General features: G+C 46.0%; 1 protein-coding gene across 3 annotated transcripts in view; it reads left to right on the top strand.

The window, feature by feature from the left end:
- The first annotated feature begins 10,618 nt into the window (after positions 1–10,618).
- Ark2n (arkadia (RNF111) N-terminal like PKA signaling regulator 2N) overlaps positions 10,619–18,923 on the top strand; it is an 87,225-nt gene continuing 78,920 nt past the window's right edge. Inside the window, exon 1 of one of the 3 annotated variants that reach the window (XM_052742619.1) lies at positions 10,619–10,747. The gene's annotated coding sequence lies outside the window, so the exon portion shown is untranslated. Of the gene's footprint in view, positions 10,748–11,161; positions 11,381–18,923 lie in introns of those variants that run through there. The other 2 variants (XM_052742618.1, XM_052742622.1) reach the window with 2 other exon arrangements.

The raw sequence follows: 18,923 nt of genomic DNA, 5'->3' as shown, positions 1-18,923 counted from the left end.
TAGCTGGTTTTCTACTATAGTGTGTAGCGGTTCTTTGATTCAGGAAAGAACCACAACGGCTTGTGCCTCGAACCTTCCTTGCAATTCCTCTTTAGTTCCATGTAGCTAGGGTGCTGTGCCAGCCCCCTTCCATGAGTGTCTCTGGACTGCCCCCCTCACCCTCTCTATCAAGATTTATTTGTTTGTCTGGTGTGGTGGCACACGCCTTTAATCCCAGCACTCAGGAGGCAGTGGCAGGCAGATCTCTGTGGAGGATACAGCGTGAGACTCAAAAAACCAAAAATGAGCCAGGTGGTGGTGCACAGATCTTTAATCCCAGCACTTGGGAGGCAGAGACCGGTGGATCTCTGAGTTTTGAGGCCAGCCTGGTCTACAAAATGAGTTCCAGGACAGCAAGGACTAAACAGAGAAACCCTGTCTTGAAAAACCACCAAAACAAACAAACAAACAAAAACAAAAAGTGAAAAAAAGAAAAAAGAAGGATTCGTTTTTATTTATATGTCTCTGTGTATGGACATGGATTTCCAGGGAGACGAAGAGAGGGAGTCTGATGCCCTGGAGCTGGAATTACAGACAGCTGTGGGCTGACTGATGTGGGTGCTGGGAACCGAATTCAGACCTTCTGGAGATCAGTATGTATTCTAATGCAGATCCATCTCTCAGCCCACCTGGCCGGCCTCTCTTAGATGGAGGATGACTTGCTTGACACAAGCGTTGCTGGGAAGGAACAGAAGACTGGATTGGTCCTCTCTGCAGAGCTTGTCTGTCTACAACCCTTTAGCAGGTTTTCATGTGAGGTGACTGTCCCAAAGCAGAGGCTAGGCTGTGTGCGGCTCTGGAGGGGCTTCCCGGGGTCACGTGTCCTCGGTGCTTAGCAGGGCACCCGACTCTGGAGCAGGTGTCCGTGCAGTACTGTTTCTGTGGATGAGCGGCAGGATGGCATCTGGCCTTCCCATCCCTTCCACCCAGTCTTCTTCTCCACTCCTCCCATTTCCAGTAGACAGCCAGGCTGGTGACCACTAGTGTCAGGGACATGGGCAGGAGGAACCGAGGTTAGCAGCTCTTGCCATTTCTATGTGTACTGTTGAGTGGGGAAGGGAATAGGGTGAAAGATGATGAGGCCTTTGAGAGAAGCAACCCTCAGAGCCTCAGTGGGGAGAAAGGTGCTGCTATACCGATCCTTACACATATCGATCCTTACACAGCCATCCACTCTAGAGATGTCCTTGGATCATCTTGGGTATCCCAGCCTTGGGAAAGGTGTCTCCACTCATGACATGAGGCCAGAGACCCTGCCATAGTGTATTTTTGGGTTTGGGCAAGTGAGGGATGTGCACAGATGAAGGTCTAGAGCACACTTTTCTGGACGATTGGATTCTGGGAGTACTTAGCGGGAAGGGGAGAGAATGAGGCTTTGGTAATAGCAAAATGAGCCCTTCTGGCAAGTGGGGGCCTTGGAGTAGAAATTAGGTTAGTTTGGATGGGGGTATAAACTAGGCATTAGTGTGGAGTCTTGCATAGCATGTTTGAGACTCTGGGTTCTTCTCTTGGCTTTGGGAATAGACAATAGATAGACTACAGATAGGGAGGTAGACCAATCAATCAATCAATCAGTAGATAGGTAGGTAGGTTGATAGGAAGATAGGGATGTAGGTGGATAGGTCATGTACCCTTGTGACGTTTCTTGTATGGGTGAGTTGGAAGGCTAGATTGTTATCCAACCCTAAAGGATAAACTGAATCCCTAGTTGTTCCCTGAAATGCTGCTTCCTCACACTACCACTGCAGCCAACACGCACACTGTAGAAATGTTGCCAGGTCTTGAACTGACCCAGAATCTACTCCATCCTCACTCACCTGTTTGGGGAGTATTTTGTCACTCCTGAGACCAAATGGTGGCTATCTTCACAGTGACTTGTGGGAAGCCCTGCACAAAGGGTATCTTGTCAATGGATGGGTGCTTCTAGTTGGAGACCCAAAGTCCAGCTAACTAATGAATCCTTCCATTGTTCCAGCACTCAGGACCAGAGTGGAGAGGATGACACAGATAAAGTTCAACCAACTGCAGAGGAAAGCCTGCCTAGAAACAAGCCCAAGAGGGCCTGTGCAGGATAGGCAGCATCCCTCCAGCTCTGAAGATGATGCAGCCAGCCAGCACCCGGCCTACCTCCAGGGGACCAAGGACATAGAAAGAATACCAGTTTAGCTTTTGAAATTGTGTTGTCACCTTTGTCCCAAGAGGACTCTTGGAAACCACAGGCACCTCTGTCCTCTCTATAGCCCACTTGTCTTTGCAGTCCCCTTCTACCGTCAAGAAGAGACCAGGGCTTCCTCTGGACCACATGGAGGACTCTCATTGCTTCCCACTCTGGCAGCCTGGGAGACCCCTGTCTCTACATAGACACAGCCAGAGAGTCTACACTGGACCAGGCGAGCAGGACTCAAAGAGAGGAGGGCAAAGCAGAGTGGGACAGGTGACAAAAAGAGAGAAGAAATGGAGCTTCAGATACCGCAGAAGCAGACCTGAGGTAGTGGCTTGCCAATGGGCTGGGGTGAAGCCAGAGGCGTGGTGTTTCTGCCTCTAGCCTGGCAGGCACTGGCAGGGAGGTTGGCCTTGGCAATGACGGAGCATCCCCCCTCCCCCTGCAGCTGGGGGCCATCTCTTTCAGGTCTCCTATAAAGACAAACTGCCTCCCTGCCTTTGCTTGCTCTTTTAGTTCACCATCACCCAAAAGTTTCTGGCTGTGAACACACCCCTGCCAAGGGGCAGGCTAAAGGAACAGGGCTGCATGAGAGGATGGGGAGCCTGCCGGGGTAGAAGCCAGCTTCCTGAAGTCCCATGTAAAGCCCCTCCAACTGCTGTGGGATGTCTTTTTGTATGCTGTGAATATGTGTTGCTCCCATTGGCTAATAAATAAAGTTGCTTTGGCCTATGGCAAGGCAGCTTAGAGAGAGAAAAAATCTAAGCAGAGAGACAGGGAGAAAAAAGGAGGGAGAGATGCCAGCCTGCTGCCCAAGGAACAACATGCCAGCAGACCGGTAACCCACGGCCACGTGGCAACATAGATTAATAGAAATGGGTTAATGTAAGATATAAGAGCTAGCTAGCAAGACACTTGCCATAGGCCATACAGTTTGTAAATAATATTAAGCCTCTGAGTGATTATTTTATAAGCGGCTGCAGTACCACGGAGCTGGGTGGGACCAGAGAAACCTACCTACTACATCTAACCTTCATTTTGGCATGGAGTTGAGGAGAGGTGTTCTAAAGTTTCTGGAGAAAATTAGAAGGATCTCAAGTGAAATTTGAAAAGGCCTGGGACATTCCACATTTGGGTTCTTCTTTACGTTGATATGTTTATGCCATGCAAGTGCTCTGACACTGGGCACTACCTAAGAAGCACAATGAGAGTCTGGCTACACCTTAATTCCAACCTTGCTGGTTATGGCAGAGGCTTTGTTACCTATGGCAGCAATCTTTCTCTCTCTGAGTGATCACAACAGCAATATCAACAAGACAGATCTAGTTCTTTTTATTATTTTGATTGCAATGTCCAGAATGTCCTGGTATTTCCCGGGTCTGGAAGATAGTTGGCATTGGGGCATAGAAAGAATACAGACATGAATTCGTGCGTGTTAGGCTGGCCCTTCTGGGCTAACAGAATAGGATTTGAGGGTTCCATAAAACCTGGCTTACCAGTGGGTCCATCTTTCTGTCTAAAATCCCTCCATTCTGTGTCTCCCTTTGACAAACTCTGGAGAAGCGTTTATATTAGTTGGACAGGGTGTTCTGTCACCTGGGAAGGGCACTATATTAGTCATTTACCATGCTAATAAGAACTAGTCTCCACAAACGGTTGTTAAGACGTGGAGATATGGAGATGGAGAGTCCCAGGCAGGAAGGTTTGGTTGTTAGAAGCGAAGAAGGCAAAGAAAATTGAAGTTCTGTTCCTCAAGTAATGTGAAAAGGCACTGGCTGGATTAAGGAGGGGTCTGGGATAGTGGAGACAGACACATCATAGGGAACTCTTGAGGATAGATACCCCTGCCATCCCCACCCCCCCATGTTTTCCTTGCTTCCCCCAGAGCCTTCGGATGTAGCCTTTTCTTCTTCCAGAGCTCCTATTAGCCTCCTGGGCAGCTGGTTCGAGTCCTTCACTCCCTCTTCTCTGAACTGTTAGTGGGTAAGAGAAAGTCCAGCATTCTTTCTGAAACAAGTTTTCACTTTGTAGTTCTACCTGGCCAGGAATTCACTATGTAGACCAGGCTGGTCTTGAACTCACAGAGACCTACTTGCCTCTGCCACTTGAGTGCTGGGATTAAAGGCATGTGCCATTATGCCTGGCTTTGTTCCCTGTTTAAACCTAAACTGTAGCTAGAGTTTTCCTGCCTGGCCCACAGTCAGGACAAATCTCTCTCACCCGCCAGTCCCAAGCCGCTTAAACCCGATCAAATAAACACAGAGACTTATATTGGTTTCAAACTGTATGGCCGTGGCAGGCTTCTTGCTAACTGTTCTTACAGCTTAAATTAATCCATTTCTATTAATCTATACCTTGCCACGTGGCTTGTGGCTTACCGGTACTTTACATCTTCCTTATCCTGATGGCGGCTGGCAGTGTCTCTCTCACTCAGCTTTCCACTTCCCAGCTCTATTTTCCTCCTTGTCCCGCCTATACTTCCTGCCTGGCCACGGGCCAATCAGTGATTTATTTATTGACCAATCAGCAACACATTTGACATACAGACCATCCCACAGTACTTCCCCTTTTCTTTTCTTAAAAAGGAAGGTTTTAACCTTTACACATCTCCAAAGTCAGCTTGGTATATTTGGGAATTTGGGCGTAGTTTCTCTTACTACTTCCTGCTGGAGGGGGGCGCTGTATCTTCTGGGGAAACAAAGAAAATTTTAGGATCATGGAGTAGTCCGTGAGGCTGTATCATCTGAGCCAGTTGTCTTGAAACGGTTCTGGATGTTGGATCATCTGGGCCATGGTGTCATCGGAGACCTTTCAGGGGGTCTTGGCTGGTCAAACCTGATGTATCTTACTCTGGAACAAATCCATAGCCTCTTGCTTTCTGTGGAAACAAAAGAGACTCTTTTCCAAAGCAACATATCCTTACATCCAAATTTTGAAGTCAAAGTATCTTTAAAATATACATACTGGTTTAACTCAGCTTCCTTTATAATCAAATATCTCTCTGTAGTTAAGTATCCCAAAGACAACACAATCCAGACTCTCTGTGTAATAGTCATCTCTACGTGGCTTATTTTTTATATTAATTTTACTGTCTCTTTAAAGACTTTATTTTTTTTAAAACCATGTATTTGTTTCTATACTGTATATATCACCTTTTTTTGTCTCTTTTAAGCCTACGTATATTTTACACACATTTTAAACTATTACATCTGAATCTGTCTTATTGTGAATCTATTGCTTTAAGCTGCAGCAGCTGTGGCTGCTGGCTCCGCCCACCTCAGCTTCCCAACATGGCGGCAGTATGCTTACCGCCAGCTCTGGGAGCCATCGTGGGTCTATGCTTTTATCCAAGCAGCATGTAGCCCAGAAACCTCTTTTTTTGTTTTGTACTAGCAAAGGCTAAATCCACAATGCAGCTTAATGTGCCACTTGCAGAGGCTTCATTCCCGCCATACGGGGGCAAGTCGAGCGCACACGCTAGGAACCAGTAGCTCAAACCGGCAGCTGCCGCTTATTTGAGAGAGACAATTAGGAAGCTGTTTTTAGCTCTGTTTTAGAATCTTTTTTTTTTCAGGTTTTTAGGTGGAAACTCTTGCCCCACGTTGGGCGCCATTTGTAGCTAGAGTTTTCCTGCCTGGCCCACAGTCAGGACAAATCTCTCTCACCCGCCAGTCCCAAGCCGCTTAAACCCGATCAAATAAACACAGAGACTTATATTGGTTTCAAACTGTATGGCCGTGGCAGGCTTCTTGCTAACTGTTCTTACAGCTTAAATTAATCCATTTCTATTAATCTATACCTTGCCACGTGGCTTGTGGCTTACCGGTACTTTACATCTTCCTTATCCTGATGGCGGCTGGCAGTGTCTCTCTCACTCAGCTTTCCACTTCCCAGCTCTATTTTCCTCCTTGTCCCGCCTATACTTCCTGCCTGGCCACGGGCCAATCAGTGATTTATTTATTGACCAATCAGCAACACATTTGACATACAGACCATCCCACAGTACTAAACCTTATGTAAGAATCCTGAGGTTGGATTTGTAGGGGACAGGGAAGTTGTTAGACCTCACTAGTTAGTCTACTGTGGGCAGGTAGCCTAGCTTATTATAGCTTTATTTAAGAAAATGGAAGGCCATAGACTGGGAATGAGCTCATTGATAGAGTGCTTGCTAGCATGCAGGGAGGCCCAGCTTTGATCCACAGCACAGTATAAACTGGGTCACTAGGTGTGGTGGCACATGCCTGTCATTTCAGCAGGAGAACCAGAAATCCTTAGCTATATAGCTGGAGCAGAGAGAGGGGCAGGAGGTGGGGGAGCCTTGTTGACAAATTAGAAACTATCTTTTGCATTTATTTCCATTTTCCTTCTTTTTCTTTTTGATTTTTCGAGACAGGATTTCTCTGTGTAGTCCTGGCTGTCCTGGAACTCACTCTGTAGACCAGGCTGGCCTCGAACTTGCAGAGATCCACCTGCCTCTGCCTCCTGAGTGCTGGGATTAAAGGTGTGCGTGTATTTTCCTTCTTTTAAGGAGTTAAACTTGGGGATGGAGAGATGGCTCAGCAGTTAAGAGCACTAGTTCTTGCAGAGGACCCAAGTTCAACTCCCAGCACCCATTTGATGACTCACTTAGGATGATCTGACACTTTCTCCTGACTTCCACAGGCTCCAGACAAGCATGTGGTGTACCTATGTACATGCAGGCAAAACATTCGTACACATGAAATAAATCTAAACAAAAGCTAGTCTTTTTATATGGACTAGGTTTCATTGGCTCAACTGACAAGAAAGAGAGGCATGGAACCGGGTCTCTGAGCACTTCACCCCAGGCTAAGGAATGTCAATCATCCTGCCAAGAGAGAAAAAAGAGGGGTTGGGGATTTAGCTCAGTGGTAGAGTGCTTGCCGAGCAAGCGCAAGGTCCTGGGTTCGGTCCTCAGCTCTGGAAGAGAGAGAGAGAGAGAGAGAGAGAGAGAGAGAGAGAGAGAGAAGGAGAGAGAGAGAGAAGGAGAGAGAGAGAGAGAGAGAGAGAGAGAGAGAGAGAGAGAGAGAGAGAGAGAGAGAGAGAGAGAAGAGTTCTTCCCAGTCCTCACTTGGCCACCTCCTGGTTCCACCTCCTGACATCATTCTGCACTGTTCCATTATGGCTCTAGTTCCATGTGAACCTGTTGTTCTGGGAAAAAAAAAAAAAAGAATCCTGTTGAGATGGGAATGTCACTGTACTGAAGCGCTATGCCTGTGTGCCTTGGGACTCCTAACGTGTGACTCGGAACCCTGGCACCAGAAGGACGGTCCTGAGTTGTGTGTTCTGAGCCAAGGACTGTTCTGGGATCTTTCTATGCCTTCCTCATTTCACCTTCACCCTCAAGAGCATCAAGAGGTCATCCTTTGGACCAGTAAGGACTCCAAGGTTCAGTGAGATCACACAATCGCTTGAAGGTCACTCTGCTGGAGTGAGGCAGAGCCAGGTCCAAATTCAGACTTTTGACTATTTGGATTCCTTTGACTGTTTCTAGCTTCATAGCCTTCTCTATGAGGATGCAATGCCATTCTGTGGGAGGCTACTTCCAGGCAGGGCAAGTAAGGGAACTCTGGAAGCCGTCCCTTGTCTGCGGTTACATGGCTATCACAGTGCGGAGGCTCAGCACTTCCCCAGAGTCCACTGCCTTATACCTTCACAGGGATTAAAAATACCACCAAGCCCATGGGGCTGCTGTGAGGTGTGGATGAATAAAGCCATTTAAATAGCACAGCATCTGGTGCATAGTATTTAATAAAAGCCATTATTATTTTATTCTCTCACTTTACTTAGGACTGGAAATCTCTTGTGCCAATGCCAGTTAGCAAAAATGAACAAACTGTATAAGATATATATATACATATCCTACATATATAAATATATATCTCAAATGGGATCAGTATATTAAAGAAATATCTGCACTTGTATGTTTCTTACAGCTCTATTTACAAGATATGAATGTGATACACAGAGTAGACTATTATCCAGCCATGAAATAAAATTCTACCATTTCTCGTATCTTGGAGGTTTTGGATGTTAAATGGAACATGTCAGGGACCAAAGGACAAGTGCTGAAGCTCTGCATGCTTTCACTTAAATGTTGTCACATTAACTTTCCCCGGGGGAAATGTGGGAAAAAATTGTGAAAAAAAAAAAAAAAAGGACACTTGTGACAGATCAAAGTAATGATTCCTCCCAGGTCCCACTTCATGAAACAGTGAGTTTCCTGGCTTATTTATAATAGGAACACAGGTGAGGGGCTACTTCCAGGAGCCTGGGTGATTCCAAAACAACTTCATCACTGAAAGTCCTACTTCATCATGAGTGGTGGCCTCAGGGAAGCCATGGAGTCCTGCCTTCAGTTAACCTTCCACCTCACATACACACACACATACATATATACATGCATTATAAATGTATTATATGCACATATATAAATATGTATTATATATACACACATATATATCCTAGAAACTGCCAAGATCGTGTGACAACTTGGGGACAACTAGAATCCCAGGCTAAGGTTCTAAGACACACTCTCATTTTTACTAGAATGTGTTAACAGTCCCCTTACTGTTATCACAGACCTAGTTATCACTGTATTGTTTCTGTGCCATGGCCAAGACTAGAGGGCCAAAGTTATTTCTGCTCCAAGATGGTCATGGGATGGTCATGTTTTGGCTGGTGGACACACTGATCCTACAACATATGTAGAGGTTAAAATGATGATCTCACAGGAGCACACAGTAGGACAGCTGTTACCAGAGCCTGGGGAAGACACGAGGGATGATCAGATGTAGAGAGATGGTTAAGAACAGGTTCGGGGCGCAGCTGGAGGGGAGGAACAGCTTACACTGTTTTACAGCAGCAGGGTAGGATAACCGTGGTTGGCAGCAATTTGTTAAATGAAATAGTAGTAGAAAGGATTTTAAATGTCTTCAATACAAAAAATAAATGTCTGAGCCAATTATGCTGATCTATCAGGACATCATACGTGTTTTGAAATGGCACACTGTACCCCACAAATACTACAGTTATATGTGAATAAAGATACTTAAAAGGTCTTGAGAAAGGGCTGGTGAGAAGATTGTGCTTGCCTTGGAAGCTCGACTATGAGTTTGACCCTCACAGCCCATCGTGGAAGGAGAGGACAGACTCCTAAGCTTGTCCTCTGAGCTCACCAGCCTCTCTCTCTCTCTCTCTCTCTCTCTCTCTCTCTCTCTCTCTCTCTCTCTCTCTCTCTCTCTCTCAAAATAACAAGATAATGATAAACATAAATCCTGAGTTAACGGGAGAGCAGAGCTACCTAGTCTAAGGAGGTAACTGATGTTGATGGAGGTGTGGGACCAGTGCTGCAGATTTTTCCAAATCTCCTTTTGAGGAACCTTACACAAGATTTCACTCCCCCCTTACACAAAGGCAATTTATTAACAGAAATTGACTGAACCCTCTTCCTGCAGGTGCTGTTGGAGAGGATGGGGTGACATCCCATAGCAAACGGAAGCTCTGAAGGCTGAGTCTTGGTCCCGTTTCCTTCTACGGTCTGGAGTTTGAGATGCAGGGCAGTGATAACCAGCCAGGGGAGGACTCACTGTAGGCAGCCTTCACCTTCATTCGGCCAGTCGCTGGGCAGATGGTTTCGTTGCTAGAAAGACCACAGACATGAAAAAGTTACTATCACCGAAGGATGCAGAGACTTGGCAGACACCAAATCCATTTTCCCTTCAGCCGCTTGACAAAGTCTTTTCCTTCTTTTTTCGAGGTGTATGATGTCTCCAGACTCTGCTACTAGAAATCAGAGCAGATTTTTACCAGTTTGGAAGATGGCTAGACCTGTCTCAAAATTTGAAAAAGGTCTGGGGACGTAGCTCAGGGGTGGAGTAGTTGCCTAGCATCTGCAGGGATTAGTTCAATTCCCGGTACAAACAAAACAAAACAAAATAACCCCCAAAAACCAAAAAACCAAACCAAACCAAACCAAACCAAACAAAAGGTACAGATGGCTATCATTTTCTTCTCAAATCTTTTTATATCCTTCCTCTCCTCCAAAACCTGCACTGCTTTTAGGGAGTCGACCTTGCGTGGAAAGGTTGTCCTCAGCATCAGTCTCTGGAGCTCTCTCTACCTGCCCCTCCCCTTTTCTCCAGGTCCTGAGTCCAGCACGTGCCCTGCGCCCATTTTAAGGACGGGTCTGCAAAAGTCACATTGGTCTGTGTCACCCTTCCCAGGGCGCGCCAAACCAAAGAGTGACTCTGCAGAGGTGGAATTTGGGGCGTCTGAAGCGTGTGGTGGCGGAGCCGGGTCCCCTGGAGGACGGTCTGACCAGCAGGTGGCGCGCTAGCCGCAAGCCGGGCGCCGTTCCCGAGCCGAAACTTGAACAAGACGTTAGTGCGGGTGTTGGAGAGGAGCGGTTCCCGGACCGGAGCTGTTGGCTCCGGCGGGAAAGTGGCAAGAGAAGGGAGCTGACCCCCGGCTGGAGTGACTCCACGATTTGGACATCGTGAGCTTCCATCGGAAAGGCTTCGCGAGTGGGTGAGTACTGGGCAGCGCTCGGGAAGCGGATTCCCGTGCTTGTGAGGCATTGTCCCTGGTTTGCATCGCCTGGCATCTTGGCTCTCCGAGACCGACGTTTCCGGATGGAGGTTGTGGGAACAGAAGGAGGGTCCGCACGAAAGCCCGGGAAGCCGGCGCGCTGGAACCGCGCTGGAACCGCGCTGGAACCCGCGCTGGAACCCGCGCTCACCGAAGGACTCTGCGCGTGTCCCCGCCGCCAGATGGCGCTGCGCGGCTCGCTCCCGGCCGCCCGCCAGTTACGACGGGTTCCCGCCGCCGCGGCGGCCGCTCTAGCCCGGTGGCGCTGCTCTGTGGTTCCGGGCGGAAGTGAGGCGCAGAGCGGAACGGCCTCTGGTGACATTTTCTTGGGGCGGCGCGGACGACTGAAGGGAATTGGTGTTGGAGGCTGCGGAGGCGGCGGGCTTCCACTCTGCCCCTCTGCCGGGGCTCCGGCCGCGCTCCTCTGCTCGCTGCTGGGAGTTGTCTGAGGAGAAAGGGGGGCGGCGGGGCCGCCGCGGCCCGAGTCTGCGGCCCGTCAGCGTCGCCCGGGGTGGGCGCGTGCCCCGTCGGGGCGCGCGGGGCCGGCTAGGAGGCACGGACGGCGGGGCGCAGGTGAGGCACGAAGGGGCGCGGGGCGTGGGGGTGGGGGGGGGAGCGGCCCCGGCTGCGGGGCGAGCCGCGGGGCCGGGGCTGCGTTCCAGGGAGGCGCTTGCGAGGCGGACGGGGAGCCGGGCCGGGCTTGAGGGCTCTGCGGCGCCCGAGCGTGGGGTCACGACGAGCGGAGGCGCGGCCCGGACCCCCTCGCTCGCTCGCTCGCTCGCCCGCCGCGGGTGACCCTCGCGTCCTCTACCCGCCCAGGTGCCCTCCCCCCCCCCCCCCCCCCCCCGGCCGCTGGCACCGAGGGGACGGCGGGCTGGAGGGACCGCAGCCCCCAGGCCGCAGAGTTGTGTTGGAGCAACTTTCCGGAGCCCGGCCCGTGGGAGCCGCTGAGGCGGCCGCTCCGTCAGCTCGGCACGGGAGGCTGGCGGGGGACACCTGCCCGAGCCGCGGGGAGCCCCCTCCGGTGGTGGCCTTGGAGGAGCGAGACGGGGCTTCCCTGGCTTGGTACCGGCCTCTCGCCGCGTCCGCGACTGTCGGTGCACAGATAGCCAGAATCAGTGTGCCTGGTCCGACACTGACCTGCGAGTTTGTCAACTTGAGTTCAAGGCCAGCGCAGATGTGATCCGACGACCCCCGGATTAAGGACTCTTGCCTCCCCCGATTTCCCAGAGTATTTCCCTCCCCAGTATAATGCCTCACCGTATATCTTAAAGCGCCTATTTTTATAATGTATTTTTTTTTTTTTTTTTTATGGAGCAACCCCCGCCCCCGTCAGATTGGTATGCCATTCATTCTCACCTCTAAATTACCCCGTCTTGATCACAAAATCGAGGCTCAGCGCTTGAAGGATAGAACCCGTGCAGCCCTTCCAGATCTTTCACCGCTTGGGCAGTTTGTGCTTGCAGTTCTGCATTTGCGCTTTTATACCTGAATCTTTGCATCCATTTGGGTGGAAGCCCCACTGAGGATGCCTTGTAAAGGTTGAGTCCCTTAATTATTAATGCATCTGACCGTTTGCTTAGGTTATTACTGTATAGTATCGTTAGGCACATGCTAACAGTTTGAATCACTCTCTTTCTCCTCTTGGGATATTTTAAGGATGGAGGCTATTAACTTTGTAATGTAGTTTTGCTGATTCTGGCAATTTGGATTTCTCCAGTAATCAGAGCATTCATTGCCTTTTGGTTTAACTAGCAGTTTAGACCTACAGTTGATATGTATCTTCTGTTATGTTGAAGAATTACAGCAGTAATCTTTTTTTTTTTCTTTTTTGGAGGACCATATTTATATACTAATACAATGTTAAGTAGAGTGCATTGTGCATAGTTGATTGTCTATAAATATGTGATTACTTAATTAAATTTGAATTTAGGAAGCCAAGATGGACTTGACTCCAGTGACCTACATACTACTTTAAAAAGAATTTTATTGAAATTTTAATTCACTTCTATTACATGAGAAAGAAAAATATTTTTAACCTATAAATTGACTTTCTTTATAGTGCTTCTCAGTAATACTGTTTTGTTTTGGTTTTGGTTTTTCAAGACAGGGTTTCTCTTTGTAGCTCTGACTGTCCAGAAACTAGCTTTGTAGACCAGGTTGACTCTGAACTTCTGAGTTCTGTCTGCTTCTGTCTTCCAAGTTTTGGGATTAAAGGAATGTGCCACAATGACTGCTGTGCAATGTTGTACTAAAATGGCAAACTACACTCTGTGTCCATCTCCAACTCCCCCCCCCCCCCCCCATACATGGAGATTGTGTGTGTTCGTGACAGGATCTTGTGTAGCCCAGACTGGTTTTTGACTCCTGATTCTCCTGCTTCCTCCTTCCAAATGCTAGGATTGCAAGGGTTCACCACCATGCCCTGCTTCATGTTGACATAGGTGTAAACATCAAAATAAATGTATGAAATCTGAAAGACAAGGAGAAAGGACAAGACAGCTTTAACTAGAGGACCAAGTCAATCAGATTTTTGTTGTTGAAGACAGTCTCACGGTGTAGCTCAGGCCAGACTCAGTCCTTGTGCCTCAGCCTCCTGAGTGCTCAGATTTCTTTTTAATTTGAGTTACAATTTTATGCTTGGGTGCATGCATTGTTTTATTAAGTGGAGGTCAGAGGAGTTTGTGGGAGTTGGTTCTTTACTTCTGTCATGTGGGTTCCTAGGATTGCTAGCAAGTCAGATTGCTTACTGGGACGCCCCCTCAACTTTGTGGAAAGTGGATTGGATTTTTGGAATAAGAAACTTGTCCATCATTAGCTTCATATTAAGTTCACAGTGCATTTTTATAGGAATAATTCAATTTGTTTAATATTTGTTTGGTGTGTATGTGTCAGGGAGGGAGAGGGTCCAGGCAGAATTTGTGGCAGTCCTTCTGCCTCTGCCCCGGAGTGCTGGGGTTGCACGCTTGTGCCATTCATTACTCCTGGCATTGTTTACACCACGTGCATTCATATGAGACTAACGGTCATAACACTATTTGTTTTATGTGACTAATTCAAGCCCTACATAATGAAGATAAGTTTAACTGTCAGGTATAATGCAATTCTGCTGGAGCTCTGTGTTCAGTGTATGGCCTTTAAAGATTTTGCTGACATTGATCCTTCAGAATTTCCTTATATTCATATTCAGGTATTGATACTTTAAATCTCTTTACTGAGCCAGATGTGATGGCCTACACATGTAATACAAACTGAGGCAAGAAGATTGCTTTGAGTTCAAGGCCAACATGGGAGACATAGTGAGATTTAGGACTGCCTAGGTTATAGTGTGGGACTAAACTTCAAAAATAAATAAATCTGTTTACTACATAACCAATCATTTCTGTGAGTGTGTAGTTACTTACTAGTCAAGAAATTGTTCTGCTGGGATCCCCAATCTTACAGTTTTGCTCCAACATGTGAGTGAATAGACAGGCTGGACGGACAGTTTGTCTTCCTCCCTTTTTAAAGCTTGGATGTAGAAGCAACCCTATCCTTAATTTGATAACTTTAATAATAATTATCTTAGACTTTCATTTTCCTGCATGTAACTAGGCTTATGCTTGAAACTCCGCAAAAGGCTAAAAATATATTGTTAATGTAGTATATTTTGTTTTTCGTTTTTTAATTTTGTGTTTTCAAGACAAGGTTTCTTTATATAGCTGTGGCTGGTCTGGAACTCACTATGTAGACACCAGGCTGGCTTCTAGTTCATAGAAATCTACTTGCCTGTGCCTACCAACAACACCCAGTGATTTTAATAGATTAAGAAAGATTTGGGGCCCAAATTTTTCTTTGTTAACTATAATTATGTAGGCTTAATAACATGAATAAAATGGTGATATCTAGAAGAGATATGGAGAAAGAAGACAAAATATTCATATGGAACGTCAGTGTGTGTGTGTGTGTGTGTGTGTGTGTGTGTGTGTGTGTGTGTGTATGTGTGTGTGTATCAGAGTCTACTGTGTATGTGGCCTTGGCTGTTCTGTAACTCACAGAGATTCCACCTGTTCTACCTCACCAGTGCTGGGATTAAAGGTATACACTACTACCTTCTTTATGTGACACCTCTTTCTTCTTAGCCCTAAGCTATTGATTGTTAATGCTTGTCAGCAGTTCCATAGAGCCATGATGGAGCATGCTCAAAAACTTCAGCTTTTGTACTTAAGGTTTGAGATGAGTTTCCAGACAAGTACTTCCTGAAAGGGACCAGCCAAAGTGAAGTCATGATTATCAAACTAGGAGTTGATCAGGGCGGCAGAGCCTTAAGCTTTCAGAGGGGTGACTGTGTAGATAGAGATAGGGCCAAGCTGCGAAGATTTCTTAGTTTGCTAATGGGTTGTGAATTTTCTTTTAGGATGATTCCTCCTGCCTCAGTTGGAATGAAAACTCAAAGACAGAGTCTTCTAGCCTAGGCTGGCCTGGAATTTGTGATCCCTTACTTAGTGTTCATTGTGTGGGGATTACTGGTAGGAATAACTATACACCCGGTGAGGTGGGAATTCTTTAATTTATTTACTTTTCCTTTCCATTAATTTGTGTGTGCCATGGTGCACATCTGGAGAGCAGGGACAACCATGTTGGTTGGTTCCAGGGATAAAATTCTTCAGGTTTGGTACCAAGTTCCATTACCCACTGAGCCATCTTACTAGCCTAGGAAGTCTTTGGTTTTGTTTATTTTCAATTTTCTCCCAGTGCTGGGGTTGAACCCAGGATATTGTGTATGGTAGCAGAGCACTCTGTCATTGAGCCCTCACAGCCCTGCTCTTACTTAATTTGCTTTGATCCTTGACCATCAGGCTAAAGAAAGTTGATAGATTTTTTTAATTTAAAAACATTTTTAGCCATTTACTCTGTGTGTATGTGTGTCTGTGTCTGTGTCTGTCTGTGTGTATGTGTGTGTGTGTGTGTCTATCTGTCTGATTAGTGTGGAGGTAAGAGGACAACTTGTAAGAATCCTTTCTCTCCTACCATGTGGGTTCCTGGGTCATACTCAGGTTGTCAGGTTTGGTTGCTGTGTAAGTCTCTGTTCTATTGCTGTGAAGAGACATCATGATGAAGGCAATTTATAGAAGAAAGCAGCATTTAATTGGAGACTTGCTTACAGTTTCAGAGGGTGAGTCCACAGTCATCATAGTGGGGAGCATGGTGGAAGATAGGCAGGCAGGCTCTGGAGCAGTGGCTAAGAGCTTACATCCTGATTCACAAGCAAGGGCAGAAAGGGAGATGGGGGAGATTGAGACTGGGCCTGGCCTGGCCTTTTGAAACCTCAAAGCCCACTCCCAGTGACCCACCTCCTCCAACAAGGCCACACCTCCTAATCCTTCCCCAAACAGTTCCACCAACTAGGTAGGTACCAAGCTTTGAGATATATGAGCCTCTGGGGTTGTTCTCATTGAAACTACCACAGTAGCAAAGTGCCTCTACTGAGCCGACTCACTGGCTCTGGTAATTATTTTTCTTTAGTTGCTTTGAATTTGACTATTGTCATGAAACTTTATGAAAAAATTTTGTTAGTTTTTGCCTTTTAAATATACCTGCTTTCTTTATTCTTTCAGAACTCTCATTATTGAACTTAAGGGAAAGAAGCAGTGCTTCTTGTGTGGGCAGCATCTCTCAGAAGAGTGGGATTGATGTTCAGTCGGTTTTCACACTCAAGCCTACAGGGCCTTGTCGTAAAAGGAAGGGGTAGGGCAAGCTAAGAAAGTATCTTCTTCTTTTCAGTGTTCCTGTGCTACTAGGAGTGGAAAACATGAGAAACATATCTATCTGTCTGTCTGTCTGTCTGTCTATATCTATATATATTTATACACACATACACACGTATATATACACACACACGGATACATATGTACACATATATATGTACATACTTATCAAAAAGTAGTAACAGCAGCTGGCAGTTCCTAATATGATTTAAATTAAAATACTTTAGCCTATATGACGGATTTGGTCAGTTGCTCTATTTGGGAATTTCTGGATTTGACTTGGTTCTTGTAAATTTAACCCTGTTCTTTTTCATATCTTTACTTAAAATAAGGAATTTGTCTTTACTCAGCTAATAGGTTGAGTAGATGTTGTAAATTCATAAAGTATGAACTTGGCTTTATTTACACACTTACCTGAAAATGTTTTCATAGTTAGATGAAGACTAATAAACGTTAAGTCTTATCAGCAAATCCCTACTTGGTGTGAACATGGGTAAATTTTACAAAGTGGTTAAATTAAAACCTCCTTTACTGAGTGCTGAAGTGCAGCTGGGGATGGGTATGTAGATAAAAGAAATAGTTTCTAGCTAAGGAAATGATTCTAGTGAGCCAGATGATTCCTAAGTCTCCTTCCTGCCTTAGAATGTGAGAGGAAGTATGCTATAAGGGGAAAGTACTCACAGCAGTTGTAGGCTGAAGCTGGTCTTTTCCTTTGTAAGCCAGTTTTCAATAAGGTGTTTGGAAAGCAGCATTTTTCTTAAATAGCTCTCTAAGCTTAAAAAAAGTGGACACCTTAAAAAAATTGTTTTTTAAATGTACTGCCAGTTTCTTTGCAAAATGTATTTTCCTCCACCTGAGTTCAGGTCTGTGTATTAATAAATTAGTTTGGGTGGTTGTTCAAAGAGCATCATATTAACATTTTTGGAGTAGCTATATTCATTTTGGGTGAGGGATTCAAGACAGGGTTTCTCTGTGTAACAGCCCTGGATGTCCTGGAACTCACTTTGTAGACCAGGCTAGCCCCAAACTCACAGAGATCCACCTGCCTCTGCCTCCTGAGTGCTGGGATTAAAGGCATGTGCCACCACGCCTGGCTCTTATATTTAAAACTTTAAAAATGATTTTATTCTTATTATTTTTGTTTATGTGTGTGTGTGTTTATTGTGTCGCCAGTTTGTGTTTGCTCAAAGAGGACCAGAAGAGGGTGTTGGATCTCTTGGAGCTGGATTAGAGGCAGTTGTAAACTGCCTTTAGTGGGTGCTGGGGACTAAACTTAGGTCCTCGGGAAGAGTGGGAAGCACTCTTAACCACTGAGACATTTTCCCAAGCCCTAGAACAGCTATCCTCTCTTCCTCCCCTCTCTTCTCCTCCCCTCCCTTTCTTTCCTCTCCCTTCCCCTCCTGTCTCTTCCTCTCTTCTTTTCTCTTTCCCCCTCCTCCCCCCTTTCTTTCTTTTTAGTGCTTCCAATTTTTATTTATGAATGGTCGGTTGGTATAAATCTCTTGAAAATCAAATATCATGGTATGTCTTTGCATTTTTTCCTTTATTAAATTTATTGTTCTTTGGTTTTCTGACACTTATTTTCTCAGATTTTATCTTCCTTAGAGTAGCTGTTCCCTTATTTATTTATTTTTATTTTATGTGCATTGATGTTTTGCCTGCATGTATGTCTGTGTGCGGGTGTCAGATTTTGGAGTTACAGACAGATGTGAGCTGCCATATGAGTGCTGGGAATTGAACCTGAGTCTTCTAGAAGAGCAGTCAGCGCTTTTAACTGCTGAGCCATCTCTCCAGCCTCCAGAGCAGCTATTTCTAAGAATGTGTTTAAACTAGAATTGTGTTTAGCTAGTCTAGAAATTAAGTTTTTATATGTATGGCTGACATTAGAGAACTAAGATGACTGACATCAGAATTTTTTGTAAATGGAGTTGTCAGATTTTTAGAAATAACTTTTTATGATGTTTAGAGTCAGTATTTTGTTAGCTACCTTATGATTAGAGAAAGGTATTGGGGATAGGGAAGTTGCGTGTGGAATATAAAACTCTAGGAGAACAAGGTTGTTTTCCTTTCTGTGTTAAGAACAAAACCCTCATCCAGTTGATTGTAAACAGTGTCTTTCCTGTCTGCCTTAGTTTCATCCTAGCATAGAAGCATATTCTTTTGCCAAGTATTGTGGTACACTCCTTTAATCCCATTACTTGGAAGGTAGAAGATTGAGAGTTCAAGGTCATCCTCACCAGCTAGGTAAGTTTGAGCTGGCTTGGTTTATGAGACCCTGCTCCCCTTAACACAACAAAAGAGGGGCTGTAAGGTGCCTCAGCAGATTGAGGCCCCAGTCATGAAACCTGACTGTGAGTTTGATGGGGGGG

Source organism: Peromyscus californicus, unplaced genomic scaffold, assembly GCF_007827085.1.
Source record: "Peromyscus californicus insignis strain IS unplaced genomic scaffold, ASM782708v3 Scaffold_17__1_contigs__length_78620276, whole genome shotgun sequence".
NCBI lineage: Eukaryota > Metazoa > Chordata > Mammalia > Rodentia > Cricetidae > Peromyscus > Peromyscus californicus.
Note: the sequence above shows the minus strand (reverse complement) of the source record. Positions and strands in the feature narration are given on the sequence as shown.